The 20,195-nt window shown below is 36.5% G+C and overlaps 1 protein-coding gene and 1 non-coding gene across 31 annotated transcripts in view; one reads left to right on the top strand and one right to left on the bottom strand.

The window, feature by feature from the left end:
* The window catches only part of CCDC158 (coiled-coil domain containing 158), a 104,141-nt gene that overhangs the window by 18,442 nt on the left and 65,504 nt on the right, over positions 1-20,195 (bottom strand). The gene's annotated exons all lie outside the window — the stretch shown is intronic.
* TRNAR-UCG (transfer RNA arginine (anticodon UCG)) lies at positions 10,590-10,673 on the top strand. Its single transcript has one exon. It is a non-coding gene; the product is annotated as a tRNA-Arg (tRNA).

Genomic DNA, 20,195 nt, shown 5'->3' with positions numbered 1-20,195 from the left:
TATTTCTTTGTTATAAGTATGTGTTCAAATAAAGTATTGGGTCTATTTTTCAAAAAGTATAATTACTTTTCTATGCAAACAACATTATTTTCTTTAACTAAAGGAGAAGTGAACTTGACACAATTATAACAAATGTTAACTATTTAACAAATGTTATTTGTTGAGGTATGTGTGTGTGTGTGTGTGTGTGTGTGTGTGTGTGTGGTGGGGGGCAGTGTGTGCACATATGTCCTGCAATATGTAAAAGATTTTGCTACATGCTGAGGCATAGGAACTACCTCCAGTTTTAAAGGTTCCCATTTAGCTCAAACCAAGGAATCTCAAGGCTGTGGCAAAGGTCCCCTAATGGTTGTGGAACCAAAGCAGACAATATAATTTACCTATAGACACTGTCCTCATGCATCCATAAACTTTAGAGAATTTGGTTCCATTAGGGAATCTTGTGGAGAAAACCTCCAAGAAATATTAAGTGTAAAAAAAAGCAAATTGCAAGCCAATATGTATAGTATTGTATAGTATATGTATAGTATTATTAAAAATCGTGTGTGTATTAGTTCACTTTCTGTTGAAGATTTGTTTATAGATTACTACTGTATCAAAATTACAGGAGAGTGGTTACTTCTTGGGGGGGTGGAATAGGGAGGACCACAGAGGTAAGTTACTGGTAAAGCTCTAGTTGTTGGGCTGGGCAATGTGTTCAGTTGTATTAAGTATTATTTTAAACAACCAAATAAAGCTATATAGGGTTCAACAATGACAGTGTGTCATAGATCAAGGATTATGACTACGCCATTCCTATGTACCAATTCTGTGCAAGTTCAGTGTGTGAACCAAAACTTTTCTTTAACACAAACATAAAAGAGGACAGAGAAAGAACATATAAGTTATCTGGGAATTCTTAAACAGCATGACGAGCATGAGATTAGAATCAAACAGACTTGAGTGCTAATACTGGCTCCTCCGTGTACTAGTTGTGGGACCTCAGGAAACTTGACCACTCTGAGTGCCCATTTCCTCAATTTAAAAACAGGGACATTATGGTGTTGAGGTATGATCCATCTATCTCTACTTTTCTGAGGGCTTAACAAGAAAGGATGCTGTATTTTGTCAAATGCCTTTTCTGCATCTATTGAGAGGATCATATGGTTCTTATCCTTTCTTTTATTAATGTGATGTATCATGATTGATTTGCGGATACTGAGCCAGCCCTACAGCCCAGGAATGAATCCCATTTGATCATGGTGAATAATTCTTTTTATATTATGTTGAATTTGATTTGCTAGTATCTTGTTGAGAATTTTTGCATGCAGGTTCATCAGGGATATTAGCCTATAATTCTCCTTTTTAGTGGAGTCTTTGGTTTTGGAATAAAGGTAATGCTGGCCTCATAGAATCAGTTTGAGAACAATAGGTATTGATCTTCTTTAGATGGCTGGTAGAATTCCCCTGGGAAACCAGTTGGCCCAGGATTCTTGTTTGTTGGGAGATTTTGAACAACTGATTCAATTTCTTTACTGGCTATGGGTCTGTGAAAATTTTCTATTTCTTCCTGTTTCAGTTTTGGTAGTTTATATGTTTCTAGGAATTTTTCCATTTCTTCCAGATTGCCCAGTTTGTTGGCATTTAATTTTTCATAGTATTCTCTTATGATTGTTTGTATTTCTCTTATGATTGTATTGTTTGTGTTGTTTGTGGTCTCTCCTCTTTCATTCATGATTTTGTCTATTTGGGTCCTCTCTCTTTTCTTTTTGGTAAGTCTGGTTAGGGGTTTATCATTTTTTTTTATTCTTTCAAATAAATTTAGTTTATTTAATTTCATTGATTTAGTGTAGTTTCATTGATTTAGTTTCATTTATCTGTTCTACTGGGTTTTTTGCTTGTTTCTATTTATTTCTGCCCTAATCTTTACTATTTCCCTTCTTCTGCTGGCTTTAGGCTTTATTTGCTGCACTTTTTCTAGCTCCTTTAGGTGTAGGGTTAGCTTGTATATTTGGGACTTTTCTTGCTTCTTGAGATAGGCCTGAATTGCAGTGTACTTTCCTCTTAGGACTGCCTTTGCTGCATCCCAAAGGGTTTGGAACATACCTCAACATCATAAAGGCCATATATAAAAGGCTCACAGCTAATATCATCCTCATTGGGTAAAAACTGAGAGCTTTCCCCCTTAAGATCAGGAACATGACCGGGATGTCCATTCTCACCATGTTGTTCAACTTGGCACTGGAAGTCCTAGTCTCAGCAATCAGACAAAAAGAAATAAAAGGCAACACAAATTGGCAAGGAAGAAGTCAAACTTTTAACTTTTGCAGATGATGTGATACGCTGCATTGAAAACCCCAAAAGACTCCACCAAAAAACCGCTAGAACTGATCCATTAATTCGGCAAAGTCACAGGATATAAAACCAACATATAGAAATCAGTTGCATTTCTATACACCAATAATGAAGCAGCACAGAGAGAAATCACGGAATCAATCCCATTTACAACTGCACCAAAAACAATAAGATACCTAGGAATAAACCTAACCAATCAGGTAAAAGATACGTATACTGAAAACTATAGAAAGCTTATGAAAGAAATGGAAGAAGACACAAAAAATGGAAAAACATTCCATGCTCATGGATTAGAAGACCAAATATTGTTAAAATGTCAACACCACCCAAAGCAATCTACACATTTAATTCAATCCATATCAAAATAACACCAGTACTCTTCACAGAGCTAGAACAAACAATTCTAAAATTTGTATGGAACCAGAAAAGACCCTGAATAGCCAAAGTAATGTTGGAAAAGAAAACCAAAGCTGGAGGCGTCACAATTCTGGACTTAAAGGCGTATTACAAAGCTGTAATCATCAAGACAGTATGGTACTGGCAACAAAAATAGATGCATAGATCAATGGAACAGAATAGAGAACCCAGAAATGGACCCACAAATGTATGGCCAACTAATCTTCAACAAAGTAGGAAAGAGTATCCAATGGAAAAAAGATATTCTCTCTAGCAAATGGTGCTGGGAGAACTGGGCACCAACATGCAGAAGAATGAAACTGGACCACTTTCTTACACCATGCACAAAAATAAAGTCAAAATGAATGAAAAACCTAAATGTGAGACAGGAAACCATCAAAATCCTAGAGAACGCAGGCAGCAAGCTCTGTGACCTTGGCTGCAGCAAATTCTTACTTGACATGTCTCCAGAGGCAATGGAAACAAAGGCAAAAATGAACTATTGGGACCTCATCAAGATAAAAAGTTTCTACAGAGCAAAGGAAACATTCAACAAAACTAAAAGAACCGATGGAATGGGAGAAGATATTTGCAAAGGATATATTGGACAAAGGGTGAGTATTCAAAATCTATAATGAATTTATCAAACCCAACACCCAAAAAACAAATTATCTAGTGAAGAAGTAGGCAGAAGACATAATACTTTTCCATAAAAGGCATCCAGATGGCTAATAGATACATGAAAAGATGCTCAACGTCATTCATCCTCAGAGAAATACAAATCAAAACAACAATGAGATACCACCTCACACCTGTCAGAATGGCTAAAATGAACAACTCAGCAAACAAGAGATGTTGGTGAGGATGCAGAGAAAGGGGAACCCTTTTACACTAACGGTGGGAGTGCAAACTGGTACACCCACTCTGGAAATAGTATGGAGATTCCTCAAAAAGTTAAACACAGAACTACCTTTACACCCAGCAATTGCACTACTATATTTATCCAAAGGATATAAAAATGCTGATTTGAAGGGACACATACACCCCAATGTTTATAGCAGCACTATCACCAATAGCCAAAGTATGGAAAAAGCCCAAGTGTTCATTTACAGATGAGTGGATAAAGAAGATGAGGTATACATATACATATATACACACACACACACACACACACACACACACACACACACACACACACATATATACATACGTGTATGTATTCCATTTCTTTCATAAGCTTATATATATATGTATATACACATATGTATATATGTATACACACACACACACGATGGAATATTACTTGGCAATCAAAAAGAATGAAATCTTGCCATTTCCAACAACACAGATAGAACTAGAACATATTATGCTAAGTGAAATAAGTCAGGCAGAGAAAGAAAAATATCACATGATTTCACTCATATGTGGAATTTAAGAAACAACAGATGAACACAGGGAAAGGGAAGGAAAAATGAGATAAAAACAGAGAGGGAAGCAAACCATAGAGCCTCTTAAATATAGAGAATAAACTGAGGGTTGCTGGAGGGGAGTTGGGTGGGAGATGGGCTAGATGGGTGATGGGCATTAAGGAGGGCACTTGTTGGGATAAGTATTGGGTAATATATGGAAGTGATGAATCACTGGGTTCTATTCCTGAAACTATTATTACACTATATGTTAAATGACTTGGTTTTAAATAAATAAATTTTTAAAAATGGAGACAATACAATCTATCCTGCTGGATTACTGTTGGGATTAGAAATAATGTATTTAAGGCAAATGGCCTATTGTTAGTATTAAGTCAATAATTACCTTTTAATCAAAACAGAATCCATTTTGGTGAAAAATAATACAATTTTTATTAGCAACTTGACAAATTAAAAGAGAATTATTATGGAGGACAAGGCCTCAAATGAAGTTATACCATGCAAAAACATATTTCTGAGAAGTTAATTGCCTGATAGATAATATTTTATAAACAACAAATTAATTCTTGAAGGGTTTTTATTTAAAAAAACCCACTTATATTTTCTGAATATATACATGCTTTGTTCTGATTATAAAGGTATTACATTTTCACTTAAAAATAAAAAAAAAAAACATGATTAAAAATCCCACGTGCCAGAAGATAAATGCTGTTAACATTTCAACATTTTTATGTGTTTCCCTCCTGTGTTTTTGCAATAGCTAAAGTTACAGAATGAGTGGAGAGGATGGTTTCTGGCTTGGAAGACTTCAGTGAAGAGGAGTGTTAAGTCTTTGTCCTTTTTTGCCTCTTTCCTCACTCGTTAGCTGCCCATTTGGGCCCTCCATGGTTGGGGACAGAAAGAAGGGGAGGAAAGCAGAGGAGGAAGGTGAGCCCCACTTGAATGGTCCCTGCGGTGATGTCTGGGGTCTTCACTAGCAGGTGAGCTGGTTTATGAGCTGTGCCCAGCACCGGTCTCCCAGCAGTTCATACCTCTATGAAGATCATGCTGGGGTCTTTAAAAATGACCCTTTCTCTAGGGTCCTTCAGTCCATGAGAAGTAGAAGTGCTATATGCCACCAAGGCAGTCCTCTTTTCTACTTTGCCAGTGACAAGAGGCTCTTGATTATGAATTTCTCTTGAGGGCACTCATAAACCAAACCCCAGGGGACACTTGTCTAGCACTGGAAGAGTATTCCCTGAAGCTTCTTTATCTCCACTTGAGGCAGGGGAGGGTGCAGCAAGTCTCTTCTAAATAGTTCTCTGTGGGCCTCTTCAACTTGCAACCTCTCTTTTAAAACCTTGAACTGATGAGTCAAGAGTAGTAAAACTGGTTCTGCAATCTTCTCCCTTGTGCAGCACAGGGGGTCTAGTACCTTGCTTTGGGATGTCTCTGTCTTATTCCTGGCTTTGGGGACTCAGGCAAAACTGAGAGATAGGCCATCTGTATATGTATATACTACTTTTTCATCAAATTTTTAGTCATTTGACATACCATGAACATTTTCCCTCTAAATATTAGTTTAAAACATAATTGATGGGGCGCCTGGGTGACTTAGTTATGCGTCTGACTTTTGCTCAGGTCATGATCTCACGGTTCGTGAGTTTGAATTCCGTACCAGGGTCTGCTTGGGACTCTCTCTCTCTCTCTCTCTGAAAATAAATAAATAAATTTTTAAAAATCTTTATTTATTTATTTTTTTAATTTTTTTAATGTTTATTTATTTTTGAGACAGACAGAGACAGAGCATGAGCAGGGGAGGGGCAGAGAGAGAGGGAGACACGGAATCTGAAGCAGGCTCCAGGCTCTGAGCTGTCAGCACAGAGCCCGACGCGGGGCTTGAACTCACGGACCATGAGATCATGACCTGGGCTAAAGTCGGACGCCCAACCGACTGAGCCACCCAGGCGCCCCTAAAAAATCTTTAAAAAGACATAACTGTTAATGGCTACACTGATGTTTCATAATTTTTAAATCAATGCCCAACTGTTAGGCCCTATTTCCAGGTTTTGCTATTAGAAATAATGTTCGGTGACCATCTTCCTGTATTTACCTTGGTACCTAACTCTGATTATTTTCTCAAGACCAAATTCTAGAAATGATATTATTGAGTCAAAGGGCATTTTTTGGACTTGAGATAGCATCTGCTAGAGAAGTCGTAACAGTCCAGGGCAGTATGTGAGGAGCTGGTAAGTCATCAACTCTGTCCTCACAATAAGAAAAGAGCTGAACAAACTAATAATCAGCAACTCTTCTTAGGTCTGTCTGAGAAGTGAGGTCACAGGGCAAAATGCTACCCTCCAAAGTGGAGGCAAATATACAGAATCACGACTGACTGAAGCAGAAACCCTTCATTTAAGCCAGTAATGGGTAGAAAAATTTTAATTGATGAATTGCTAGAGGCTCCGTGTGGACAAACAAGAGTTAAAAACTCCAAGTTGGGGCCACATACTTCTGTGAGTTTTACATCCAGGAGCCCAGCACTGGGTTCTCAGGGTGACGACTGGAGAAAAATCCCCTTGTGTTTCTGTCAGGAATGGGGGGAAAGTACATATTTTGAAATCTGCTCAGAGCATTCCATTCTTTGTAGCAAATCCAGCCCTCAAGGGACACTATTAAACCAGAGACCCTAAATACCTTGGATTATACCAGAACCTGACCAGTGTGGGGGAAGGGAAATACCCATCTCAACCTCTTCCTGTCTCACTTAATGGTGGTGGTGGCAGAGGTAACAAAACTGAGAACTTGGAAGGGCCTCATCCCAGTGGCACAGGCTCATTAACGGACTGAGACCTAATCATGACTATAGCATGCTTCCCCTCTCCTCACACCTTACTATAACCCATGACATCAATAACGCTTCTGTATAATAATGGGATTAAAACAGAAAGAAATGCATGTCAAAGACCTTATTTAAGAAGTCTCTAGGGAAACGCAAAGAAGAGGAAAAAAACAAAGACATCAGAGGAAATTTTAGCCTCTGACACCTATAGCTAGCTACCTAAGCAGCAAGCACAGTCCTAACTCCTAGCCAAATAAACACAAAAGCCTCACACTAAAGGTCTACTTATCTCAGTTCTTTTTACCCAGTACATCATGTCCAGCTTTCAACAAAAAATTAAACTGATACTAAAAAAGACAAACAACAAACAAACAAACCCAAAAACACACAGTTGAAGATACAGAGCCAGCATCAGAATCAGACTCAGATATGGCAGAGATTTGGGAACTATTAGAGTAGGAATTTAATTATGATTAATACTCTAAGGGTTCTAATGGAAGGAGTGGACAACATACAAAAACAGATAATGTAAGCAGAAAAACTGAAATTCTAAGATGGAATCAAAAGGATATCCTAGAAAAAATTATAAAGAAATGAAAGAGGCCTTTGAAAGGTACATCAACAGACTGGGCATGACCAAGAAATAATCAGTGAGCTTGAAGATATGTTAATGGAAACTTCTAAAACTGAAATGCAAAAAGAAATGAAAAAGATGGACTAGAATGTCTAATTGCTGTGGGACCACTGTCAGAGGTGTTACAGAATGTAGCATAATGGGGATACCAGAAGGAAAAGAGAGAGAGAAATAGAATCAATATTTGAAGTAATAATGGTTGAGAATTTCCCAAGATTAGTGACAGACATCAAGCCACAGATCCAGGAACCTCAGAAACATAAGCAATACAGACACCAAAGGAAAAAAAAAAATCTACCCATAGCATATTATATGAAAACTGCAGAAACTCAAAGACAGAAAGTTTTTAAAGAAGCCGGCGGGGGGGGGCGGGGTGGGGGTGGGGGTAGACACAGAATAGCAAGGATGAAAACTGCATCAGACTTCTCTTCAGAAACCATGCAAGCAAAAAGAGACTTAAGTGAAATATTTAAAATATTGAGAGAACCCACCATCCTACCCCTGCCACCAATCTAGAACTATGTACCCTGCAAAATTATCCTTCAGAAATGAAGGAGAAATAAAGACTTTCTCAGACAAACAAAAACTGAAGGAATTTGTTGTAAGTAGACCTGTCTTGCAAGAAATGTTAAGAAAAGTTCTTCAGGGGCACCTGAGTGGCTCAGTGGGTTAAGCTTCTGGCTTCAGCTCAGGTCATGATCTCATGGTTCGTGAGTCGGAGCCCCACATCAGGCTCTGTGCTGACCGCTCAGAGCCTGAAGCCTGCTTCAGATTCTGTGTCTCTCTGTTTCTACCTCTCCCTAGCTTGCACTCTGTCTCTCTTTCTTAAAAAAATAAAATAAAATAAATAAATGAATAAATAAATAAATAAAAATATTAAAAAAAAAGTTCTTCAGAGGGAAGGAAAATTATACAGGTCAGAAACTCAAGATTTACATAAAGAAAGGAAAAAACATTAGAGAAGGAATAAGGGAAGGTAAAATAAGAAACCTTCTCTTGACTGCTCTAAAGCAATATATTCAAATAACAGGAACAATGCATCCAATTATGTATACATAATATAAATAATAATATATACAAAATATATGTGTATGTACATATGCTTAAGCATAAGTAAAACAAATGACCACAATGATAAGCGGGACAAGGGGGAGGAATTAGGACGATTTTGTTATTATAAGGTCCATGACATGGGATAGGGTCATTTCAAAGTAGACTTGGATTAGTTGCAAATGTATACTACAGAATCCAGGACAACCACTAAAAAAAGGAAAAAAAGAAATATAATTTAGTATGCTAAGAAGGGAGAGAAAATGAAATTATATTTTTAAATACTCAGTTAAAGCCACAAAAGGCAGAAAAAGAGTAAAAACCAAAAACAGGAATAAAAATAAAGGCAATGACAAGAAAATAATGAAAAACATGATAATATTAATCTAGCTTATGAATAATCAATTTAAATATCAATGGTCCAAATATACCAATTAAAAGAGATTGTCAGCATGCATCAAAAAATAAGACCGACTATATGCTGTCTGTAAGAAACCTACTTTAAATATAAAGACACATATAGATTAAAAGTAAGGAGATGGAGAAAGATACATCATGCTAATACTAATCAAAAGAAAGTTGGAGGGATGCCTCAACTCAGTTGGTTAAGCATCTCTTGATCTCAGCTCACGTTTTGATCTCAGGGTCATGAGTTTAAGCCCCATGCTGGGCTCTGTGCTGGGCATGAAGCCTACTCAGAAAAAAAAAAAAAAAGAAAAATGTTGTAGTAGCTACACTAATTTCAGACAGAGCAAACTTCAGAACAAGGAAAAGGAAACATTACATAATGTTAAGGGGGTCAATTCTCCAAGAAGATATAACAATTCTTAAAGTGTATACACTTAGCAGCAGGGCATTAAAATATGTGAGGCAAAAACTGTTAAACTGCAAGGAGAAATAGATAAATCCACTATTAGAGTTGAAGACACTTCAATACCTATCAACAATGGACAAATTCAGCAGGCAGAAAATCAGTAAGGACATAGCTGAAACTTACAGCATCATCAATCAATTGGAATAATTGACATCTATAGACTAATACACCCAAAACAGCAGAATATATATTCTTAAGTTTACATGGAACAACCATCAAGATAGACCACATTTTGGGCCATAAGTACATGTTAATAACTTTTAAAGAATAAAAATCATACAATGTCTACTCTAGGAATACAATAGAATTGAATTTGAAATCAATAAAAGCTGAAAAATTCCCAAACAATTGGAGATTAAACAGTCCATTTCTTTTTTTTTTTTAATTTTTTTTAACGTTTATTTATTTTTGAGACAGAGAGAGACAGAGCATGAACAGGGGAGGGGCAGAGAGAGAGGGAGACACAGAATCTGAAACAGGCTCCAGGCTCTGAGCGGTCAGCACAGAGCCCGATGCGGGGCTTGAACTCACGGACAGTGAGATCATGACCTGAGCCGAAGTCGGACGCTTAACCGACTGAGCCACCCAGGCGCCTCTAAACAGTCCATTTCTAAATAACACATGGACCAAAGAAGAAATCTCAACAGAAATTTAAAAATATTTTTGACACAGTGAAAATGAGAATACAACTTATCAAAAGCAGGGCTCAGAGGGAAATTTATAGCACTGAATGCACATATTAGAAAAAAAAGAAGGATCTGAAACCAATAATCCAAAGTTGTTAATTGGGAAAATAGAAAAAGAAGAGCAAATTAAATCCAAAGTAAGCTGGGCACCTGCTTACTTTGTGTCAGTTAAGTGTCCAACCTAGGCTTAGGTCATGATCTCGTGGTTTGTAGGTTCAAGCCCCATGTCAGGCTCTGTTGCTGACAGCTCAGAGCCTGGAGCCTGCTTTGGATTCTGTGTCTCCCTCTCTCTCTGCCCCTCCCTGACTTGAGCTCTTTTTCTCAAAAGTAAATAAATATTAAAAAATAAAAAAATCCAAAGTGGGGTGCCTAGGTGGCTCAGTTGGTTAAGTGTCTGACTTCGGCTCAGGTCATGATCTCATGGTTGCGGGTTCAAGCCCTGCCCTGGGCTCTGTGCTGATAGCTCAGAGCCTGGAGCCTGCTTTGGATTCTGTGTCTCCCTTTCTCTCTGCCCCTTCCCCACTTGTGCTCTGTCTCTTCCTCTGTCTCAAAAAATGAATAAACATTAAAAAATTGTTTTTAAATCCAAAGTAAGCAAATAAAATAAATAATAAAAATTAGAGCAGAAATCAATGGAATTAAAAATAGGAAATCAGCAGAGAAAACCAACAACCCAAAAACAGAATCTTTGAAAAGATCAAGAAAATCAATAAGCCTCTAGCCAGGCTGACTAAGAAAAAAAAAGAGAACATACAAATGACTAATATCAGAAATGAAAGAGGGGACATCACTGCCAGATCCCATGGACATTATTAAGATAAAGACTAATATTCCTTTATAGAAGCTAATGTTATAATGTAGTAGTCCTATCTCTTCAGTCTTTTTTCATTCTGGAAGGGTGCAGCATGGATTTGCATAGTCATTTCATTAGTCATTTCATAGACTAATTAATCCTCACTACCACCCTCTCAGTGCCAAGGAGGTTGGAAAAGGCAGAGACTGACCAGAAACAAACACCATCCTGCCAGACATATAAAATGACTAAGTGCCTGAGTGTGTAGAGGGAAGCTTGGAAGTGATGTCAGGCTTTTATCTTTTATTTTTAACATAAAAGTTTTAAAGCAGACTATAAAAATCGAAATATGTTAAGCCACTCACTCTTTGCGGAACTCTTCCTAGATAGAATGTTCATAAGAAAAAATTGTTTCCTTCCCAAAATGGTGTATGCAAATCTCTCTTAGGTTAGATTTAAGAATATATCCCTTAGGTCATATGTTTTCAGATCTGATTGTTCTCCAAGTAAATCTGTGAAGGAGCTTGTTCTTAGATTAAATTTTAAACAGGCAGACAGAGAATACAACTATCCCTATTGTGTTAGATATGAGTTCTAAAGAAGTTAAACAAAAACTTCTGACTCCACCTCAAAAGAGAAAAAAAAAATATTATGAACAATTCTATGCCCACTAATTTGATAACAGAGATGAAATGGACCAATTTCATAAAAAGAAACAGACAATATGAGTAGACGTAAATGTATTAAAGAAATTAAATCAATAATTAATAACCTTTCAAAACAGAAAGAACCAGGCCTAGTGAACTCTACCAAACATTTAAGGAAGAAATTATACCAATTTTCTACAATCTCTTCTATAAAACAGAGGCACAGGAGTACTTCCTTGTTCATTCTATGAGGATATCAGTACCCTAAGACCAAAATCAAAAACATTCCAAGAAAAGAAAACTAAAGGCCTCTATCTCTCATGAACATAAGATATAAATATACTTAATATTAGCAGATATAATCCAATAATTTATGAAAAAGCTACATAACACAATCAAGGGGGATTTATCCCAGGTAATCAAAGGTAGTTTAACAGTCAAAAATCAATTAATTATAAGATTATATTAAAAACTTACATCCATACAGAAACTTAAAGCAGCTTATAACACAGGCTAAAGAAGAAAAAAAATCACATGATCATATTAATAGATGAAGAAAAGGATTTGACAAAATCCAACACCAAGTTATCATAAAAAATTCTCAGCAAACTAGGAATACAGGAGGAACTTCCTCAATTTGGTAAAGAACATCTACAAAGAACCTATAGCTAACATACTTAACAGTAAGAAACTAGATGCTATCCTGCTAAGGTCAAAAACAAGGCAAGGGGTGTCTGGGTGGCTCAGTTGGTTAAGCCTCTGACTCTTGATCTCAGCTCAGGTGTTGATTTCATGGTCATGAATGCAAGCTTTGTACTGGGGTATGTGCTGGGCATGACTTAAAAACTAACAAACAGCAACAGTTGGGTGGCTTAGTCAGTAAGGCATCTTACTCTTGATTTCGGCGCAGGTCATGATCCCAGGATCATGGGATCGAGCCCCATGTCAGGCTCTGAGCTGAGCATGGAACCTGCTTGGGATTCTCTCTCTTTCCCTTTGCCCACCACTCACTCTTTTTCTCCAAAATTAAGAAAAAAAAAAAAGTTAAAAAAAACAAACAAAACCACAAAAAACAAGGAAAGACTGTCCCCTCTCACCACTTATACTCAAAATCATCCCAGAAGTCATAGCTAATAAAACAAAAAGTTAAAAGAAAGAAAATAAGAGGTGTACAGATTTGCCAAGGAGGAATTAAAACTCTTTTTTTTTCACAAATGACATGATTCTTTATGTAGAAAATTTCAAAGAATCAACAATAACAAAACTCCTAGAACAAATAAGAGATTATTGAAAGATGTCAGGATACAAGATTAATATACATACCAGAAATGAACTGGAATTAAAAAATTAGAAACACAGTATCATTTACATTAATATCAAAAATACAAAATATTTAGGCATAAATCTAACAAAATACATACAAGATCTAGGTGAGTAACACTACAAAATTCTGACATAATAAAAAAATATAAATAAGTAGAGAAATATTCCATATTCATGGATAAAGAAATATCCATATTCATGGATAAATATTGTTAAGATGTCAGTTCTTCCCAACCTAATTTATGAATTCAATGCAATCCCAATCAAAATCTCAGTAATTTTTAAATTTTGTGGCTACTGACAAGTTGATTCTAAAGTCTATATGGAAAAGCAAAAAACCCAGAATAGCAAACACAATATTGACAGAGAACAAAGTTGAAGAATTGACAATACCCCATTTCAAGACTTAACATAGTAATACAGAGTGGTACTGGTGAAATAGTAAACAAATAAATCAATGGAACAGAATTAAGAGCCAGAAACAGTCCCACACAAATACAGTCAACTGATCTTTAACAAAACAGCAAAGGCAACTCAATGGAGATAGGGCAGTATTTTCAACAAATGGGGTGCTGGAACTGGACATCCACATGTAGAAAAAAAAAATGAATCCAGATGTAGACCCGGAAAAAAAATCTTCTCAAAACACATATATGATAAAGAATTAGTATCCAAAATGTGCCCCCTCCCCAAACTCTTAAAACTCAACAATAAGGAAAAAGCAACCCACTTAAAAACTGGGCAACAGTCTAGAACAGCCATCTCCCTATAGAAGACATACTTACTGATGGCAAAAAGGCATTTGAAAATATGTTCACCATTATATGTCATTAAGGAAGGAATTGCAAACTAAAGCAGCAATGAGATACTACTACACTTCTATTAGAATGGCCCAAATCCAAACACCGATAATATCAAATGCTGATGAAGATATGGAGCAACAGGTACTCTCATTCATTGCTGGTGAGACTGCAAAATAGTACAAACATTTTGGAAGACAGTTTGGCAGGTTCTTAAAAACCTAAAGATATTCTTACTGTGCAATCCAGCAATCACTCTCTTTAGTGTTCACCCAGCAGAATTAAAAACTGATGTCCACACAAAACCTACATATGGATGCATACAGGAGCTTTATGCATAACTGCCAAAACTTGGAAACAAACAAGATGTTCTTTAATAGGTGAATGGATGAACAAAGTGTGGTTCTATCCATATTATGGGATGTTATTCAGTGATAAAAAGAAATTAGCTATTAATTCATGACAATAAATGAAAGAATCTTGTAAGCATAGGGCTAAGTGAAAGAGGCCAATCTGAAAAAACATGTTAAATGATTCTAATTATAGAACACACTGGAAGAGGAAAACTATGGACAGAGTCAAAAGACCACTGATTGCCAAGGGTTCAGAGGAAGGAAGGAAGGGAGTAATAAATAGGTGAAAAGCAGGGCACTTTTAGGGTGGTGAACCTATTCTTTTATGATATTGCAGTGGTAGATACATGTGATTATACATTTTCAAAACCCATAGAATGTACAACACAAGGGGTAAACTCCAATGTAAACTACAGACTTCAGTTAATAATGTATCAATATTGGCTCATCCTTTGTGATAAATGTACCACAGTCATGAAAGATGTTAACTGTAGGGTGGGGGAAAAGGGAGTCTAGGGAAGCCTTCCATAGCTTCTGCTCAATTTTTCTGTAAATCTATAACTACTTTAGAAATATCAGGTCTATTAAAAAAAAAAGAAATTGTAGGCTTCGGAGGCAAAATCAACAACAAAAAGTCATGTCAGTTTATACACTTACCAGTAGGATATGATATAAGAATGGCTGTTATGCTATACCCTTCCTACTACCACTTTATCATTTTATATACAAAACTGGTAGTTTGTTTTTGCTTTAAGATTAAATTTTTTATTGTTTATTTTTGAGAGAGAGAGAGAGCGAGTGAGAGCATGTGAGTGGCCACAGGGGAGGGGCAGACAGAGAGGAGACACAGAACCCGAAGCAGGCTCAGGGCTCCAAGCTGTCAGCACAGAGCCCAACATGGGGTTCATGAGATCATGACCTGAGCCGAAGGCAGATGCTTAACCAACTGAGCCACCCTGGCATCCCTGTTTTTGCTGTAATATGTAGTTGTTATTTATGTATGAATTTGAACATTTTTGTCATGTTTATTGGATATATGCATTTCTTATTTATGAATTTTCTACCCACAAAATTTGTCTATTCAGTACACTTTTCTTTTTAGAGTATATGCTATCTTCCTCCGGGTATGTAAAAACTCTCTAAATGATAGCTACTGGTCTTTTATCTACTTAAAATATTTTTTAGTTCCTGATTTCCCTTTAATTTTGTTTATGGTGGCTTTGTGATTTTTATTAGTCATAGACAATATTAGTTTTATTTAGTCAAAATTGCCAATCTTTTAATGTTTGTACATCTTGCGATACATTAAATTTTAATACATTACTTTTAATTCATATGGAAATATTTTGATATGTAATGTGAACAAAATACTTTGTACAATTAGAAAGTAGCTGGGAAGTGAAAAGTTCTAAAACATTCTTTTTATCTGACTCGTCTCGCTGGTAAAGAAATAACTAAACATAGATCCTCCTGAAGTTACGAGAGCCCATTAAAGAACTGTGCTCTCTCCCACCCAATCTTTTGACCCTTAGGATACACATTAAGACTACTTCTAGAGGATATACATTTTTAGGTTAAAACTTCCACAAGCTTTTGGTTTCAAAGGAAGAATATAAATTTATACTTTTCAGTTCAACTTAAGGTTTATCTTGTGATTAGATTAGTTTCCTAGTACATTTTGACTCTGGAATCATCTTATATTAGATTTGTTGCCAAAATGACTCCTAAATTATATCTCTAATGCATCCCCATCTTCTTCAAATATGGTTCTCTCTAATGGCCTTGAGTCCATTACAGACAAATGTATGAGTTATGATGTAAGATAAGTAATGTCTAAGGAGACTATGTGCTTCTCAACTGCTCCTATCTCCATTCTCCAAAGATAGAAGATAAATGGAAGTGCTAAATATAAGAACTTGATCTCATTGAGTTTGAATTAGACTATTCTATTTTGAGAATGTCTGACCAAGTCTATCTCTTACAATTATTTCTATTAGAAGACTATAATAAAAGTGGGATATAAATATCCTACATAGAATATAAAAGCATTATTTATACTGTATTTCAAGAGTGGGTGAGTAGGAAACAAGACAAACATAAAGTGTTACTAAAAATATTGCCCACATCATGGGTACTTCGGTGGCAGAGATCAAGCACAGCTAGTATACATTACATAGAGTGCATGTGCATAGATTCTGACACATCAATAAAAAAAAACTATACTGTCCTGAAAATATTTTCTTTTTAAATGCAAAATAGCCTTTATCTGAAACATTAAAATTTTTCCACGTCAAGATACCAATTACAAGTATGTGTATTTGTATGTATGTATGTGTGTGTGTGTGTGTGTGTGTGTGTGTGTGTGTATACATTTATGAAATACAGTATTAGTTCATACAGGGAATCTAATTATGTCATTAATTATTTAAACGTGTGTGTGTGTGGTTTTTTTTTTAAATAAACAGCATTCAGCAGTGTAGTGTAGAGAAGCAGTACAGAATAATGGCTAAAAACATTGGTCTAGACTCAAGTTGTCTTGGTTAAGTGTTGGCAAAACTGTGTTTTTGGTATGTGAACCCTGTGTAAGTCATTTAGCTTTTCCCAGCCTTGGTTTCTTCATCTGTAAAGTATGTATAATAACAGCACTCGGGGCGCCTGGGTGGCTCAGTCGGTTAAGCGGCCCACTTCGGTTCAGGTCATGATCTCGCGGTCCGTGAGTTCCAGCCCCGCGTCGGGCTCTGTGCTGACCGCTCAGAGCCTGGAGCCTGTTTCAGATTCTGTGTCTCCCTCTCTCTCTGACCCTCCCCGTTCATGCTCTGTCTCTCTCTGTCTCAAAAATAAATAAACGTTAAAAAAAAAAATTTAATAACAGCACTCACCTTAAGTGGGCAGTTGTGAGGACTAAGTCAGATAATCTAGGAAAGTACTTTGAATAGTGCCTGGTGTTCAATAAATATCAGCTATCATTAGAATAACTGAACAGGAAAACTAAAATGAAACAAGATAAACGAAGAGGCGATATAGAACAATGCAGTCATATTCCACTTCTAAACATGATACATTTAGGTCTACTTTAATTACAGCCCAACTGAAATGACACTAAAAAAATTAATAAAATAAAAAGGAAAAAACAGATAACATTAGATATGAGTAATAATAATGAAATTTTAGGAGATGGAAAGCAAATGTATAATTTGTAACTGGTTACACAGAACAAAGAAAGCTAAAACTTAAAGTAGCTGCACAGAAGTAGCCAACAAGAAGCAAGCTGCTCTGCATGGGAGTATTCCAGAAAGGCTCAGGAACTGGAGGCTCATGTATTTCTAAAGGCCAGGGAAGAGAAAGGGCAGCAAAATGGGAGGATTGGCTAAAAGTCTATGGGAGAAGCTGTTAGAATCCCAGATGCTCTCCCCCAACAATCAGGTAATTACTCATTCTTTTGCCCTAAAGGAATTTAGAGGCTTGATTTCTGCATGAGGTAGAGCCAGAGGATGTTTGGCTCCAAAAGGATAGATACGTGGCATAGCAGGAGTAAGGCTGCAAGTTGAAAATATGAGCATGAAGTGAGATTGTATAGATAGATAGGTACTGCAGATTCCCCACCCCACTCACCTTTCAGAATTTTGACAGGTGATTGGCACCTAACAAGGCAGTAGTAAGAGAATCCCTCTTTTGGAGAACTAACAGGACCAAGAGAAAAGATGTACAGATAATTTTTGGGTCCCTCAATAAAAAAGCAATACCTAACTACCTACCAGTTGACAAATCCTGTCAACCTTACAAAGAGCTTTTAATCAGCTTCTTAGGGCCTCAATCTTAAATATGAATGAAGAGCCAATGACCACTAAACATTGAAGGAAATTCTTTAACATTAATGACAGACATCAAAACAAACCAAAAAAAATGAATTTGAAAAAACATCAATAATTCAGATGACAGGAGCAGTTACTGAAAAACCGAAATGAGTATCTTTAAACAGAAATGAGAGGGGCGCCTGGGTGGTTCAGTTGGCTGAGTGTCTAACTCTTGGTTTCAGCTCAAGTCATGAGCTCACAGTTTGTGGGTTCGAGCCCTGTGCTAGAGTGCAGAGCCTGCCTGTGACTCTCTGTCCCTTTCTTTCTGCCCCTCCCGCACTCACTCTCTCTGTCTCTCAAAATAAATCAATAAACTTAAAAAAAAATGGGAAAAGATTATATCACAAAAGAACATAAAACTATGTGAAGAGAAAACGGCTCCTGGAAATTAAAAAAAAAAAAATGATATCAGAAAAACAATTCGAGTTGAGGAAATTTCTTGAAAGGTGGGAATAAAAGATGAGGTGAGCATGCAAGTCAGAATTAAAGATGACTGGAGTGGTCCAAGCGGTCTAATAGGTGACTAACAGGAATTCTAAAAAGAGAGAACTGAGAAAATGAGGGGGAGAATGATCAAATAAATGATACTAGAAAAGTTCTGAGAATAAAAGAACTCAAGAGTCTGCTAAGTACGCAGCACAATGAAAAGAAAAAGACCCTCAGCAGGGAACGTCTTGAAATCAGTATGCAGGATAAAGAAAAGACCCTACAAACTAAGAAAACGAACAAAAACTAGTCACAAACAAAGGCCCTGGAGCCAAAATGGACAACAGCAATAAAATTTTAAGTATCAATCATATGTAAGTGAAAAAAACCCAGTATTTTCAGAAATGCAAAATTTTAAAATACACCCTTCCATAGTTAGCCACTGCACCATAGCCTCCACCAAAAGAAAGAAAGAAACCAAGAAAAGGAATTAAAATTAAAAAACAGAAAAAAAGGTGACGGGAATTCCCTGGGTTTTGAGGGGAGGAATATCCAAGAAGCCAACTGCGTGGCAAGCCTAGAAGGCAACCACTCCCGATCAGAACAGGAATGTTGGAGGGCTCTAAAGGCATGATGCCTAACACATGAATATATGAACAAGTAAAGAAACTAATAAAATAATCTTACTACTTTGCTCATACTAAAAGGAATTTTACAGTTGTTTTTCAGAGAACGTTTGAGGGATAATTGGTTATAGATATTTAGAAAACTAACCAAAGTAAAACAAGACAATTATTAAATCTAAGGGCATAAAGGAAATATAATCACAGTTCACTGCATAGTTCAGCTAGAGAACAATATTTACATTGTCATAATAATCTAAACACTCAATGTGACTTAACCAAAACATATGATATGATATGATTATATAGGGAGGATTATGCAGGGAAAAGGAAGATGTATATGTGCGCATGTATGTGTGGTTTAAAGAGATAATTTTTTATATTCTACAGCATAAGTTTATAAATAATATCTAAAATTATATGAGCAAAGACTAACAGTAGAGGAGTTCTTTTTCCAGTAATGGTAGAACAACCCTTCTGTTTAGAAATTCACTAGAAAAGTATACACACAAAATTTTTAAGTCTACCTGACAACATTAGAGAGCTACCAACACAGTTAAGAATTATGGGGCCAAAGTCTGGAACAAAATGCCATTTTCTCTAGAAGCATTTGCCAATTCTAAAAGAACCAGTTGAGAGGTTGGGAAGATGAGATGAGCTTTTGGCAGAATCAAGAAGCTAGAGGGATGAAAAACTAGAACTCTATCAAAGAGGTTAGAAGATAAACTGGTAAACATCAGGCTTCAGGATAAGAGCCTTAATCTGAATCATCTCAATCCTTGAATGAATTAAGGTGATATGGGATTGTTAGTGCCCTTACTTTAGCTACCAGCCAGAAGCTGACGTAAATCCTCTATGAAGGAAAAAAAATGTCATCTAGAAACCAAAATGATCTAATTTTTCACAATGTCCAGAACTTTATTTAGAAAGGAAGCAAACAAAAAATGGGCTAAAGACCTTAACAGACACCTCAACCAAAGAAGATACATAGATGTCAAATAAGCATATAAAAAGATGTTCCAGGACATATGGCATCAGGTAAACCCAAATTAAAATGAGATACTATTAGGGGTGCCTGGGTGGCTCAGTTGGTTGAGCATTTGACTTTGGCTCAGGTCATGATCTCACAGTTCATGAGTTTAAGCCCTCTGTCG

This window comes from Neofelis nebulosa, chromosome 3, assembly GCF_028018385.1.
Source record: "Neofelis nebulosa isolate mNeoNeb1 chromosome 3, mNeoNeb1.pri, whole genome shotgun sequence".
Taxonomy (NCBI): Eukaryota; Metazoa; Chordata; class Mammalia; order Carnivora; family Felidae; genus Neofelis; species Neofelis nebulosa.
The sequence above is the reverse complement of the archived record's forward strand: the minus strand, read 5'-3'. Positions and strand labels throughout refer to the sequence as shown.